The sequence below is a fragment of the Otolemur garnettii genome, unplaced genomic scaffold (assembly GCF_000181295.1).
Source record: "Otolemur garnettii isolate 467f Iridium unplaced genomic scaffold, OtoGar3 scaffold00025, whole genome shotgun sequence".
NCBI classification, from domain to species: domain Eukaryota; kingdom Metazoa; phylum Chordata; class Mammalia; order Primates; family Galagidae; genus Otolemur; species Otolemur garnettii.
In genome coordinates, this window is record NW_003852420.1 from 21,586,796 (window position 1) to 21,587,935 (window position 1,140).

The 1,140-nt window shown below is 47.0% G+C and overlaps 1 protein-coding gene across 1 annotated transcript in view; it reads right to left on the bottom strand.

Annotated features, from left to right (window-relative positions):
- ZMYM1 (zinc finger MYM-type containing 1) overlaps positions 1 to 1,140 on the bottom strand; it is a 37,503-nt gene that overhangs the window by 9,263 nt on the left and 27,100 nt on the right. The gene's annotated exons all lie outside the window — the stretch shown is intronic.

Here is a 1,140-nt window from a genome sequence, read left to right on the forward strand (position 1 = left end):
GCCACCTTAGGTGTATGTGGCTGGCGCCTTAGCTGCTTGAGCCACAGGCGCCGAGCCGAGCCCCAGAGTTTGAAGTTGCTGTGAGCTATGATGCCCTGGCACTTTACCCAGGGCAACAGAGTGAGATTCTGTCTCAAAACAAAAAACACCCCCAATCTGTGCTAAGTCAAAAATTCATGTTATTTTTGAATAAGAGTTCCATCATGGAACCAGTGCAGCATAGACAGTTCAAAATATCAGTGAAGTATTTGGGTAGGGTATGGCTAATGAATGCTTAGTACATCAATGGCTCAAGAAGTTCCATTCTGGTGACTTTAATCTTGAAAATGAGCCATGTGGGTAGTGCCTGTGGCTCAAAGGAGTAGGGCGCCAGCCCCATATGCCAGAGGTGGCAGGTTCAAACCCAGCCCCGGCCAAAAACTGCAAAAAAAAAAAAAAAAAGAAAATGAGCCATGTGGGGGACCTGAGACCAAGGTGGATAATGATGAGCTGAAAGCTGTAGTGGAAGCAAATCTATCTTAACCTACGTGTGAATTAGAAGCAAGGTTTGCTGTTACTATTCCGACAATACTAAACCCTGTTTTCTTTTGAGACAGAGTCTCACTATGTCACCTTCAAGAGAGTGCCACTGTGTCACAGCTCACATCACAGCTCACAGGAACCTCAAACTCTTGGGCTTAAGTGATTCTCTTGCCTCAGCCTCCCAAGTAGTTGGAACTACAGGCGCCCACCACAAAGCCCGGCTATTTATTGTTGCATGTGTTATTGTTTAGCTGGCCCCGGCCGGGTATGAACCCGCCAGCCTCACTCAGTGCATGTGGCCGGCACTATAAACATTGTGCTATAGGTGCTGAGCCCAATACTGAACCATTTGAAACCAATCAGCAAGGTAAAGAAACTGGATAAATGGGTTCCACATGAATTAAATGTCTGCTAGCTTGTCCTTCTTTGCTGTCACAACACAAAGGCGAACCATCTCTACACTGTGTTGTTACATGTGATGAAAAATGCATTCTTTTGGGGTGGTGCCTATGGCTCAGCAGGTAGGGTGACGGCCCATATCCCGGAGGTGGCGGGTTCAAACCTGGCCCGGCCAAAAACTGCAAAAAAAAAAAAAAAAAGCTGGGCGTTGTGGCAGGC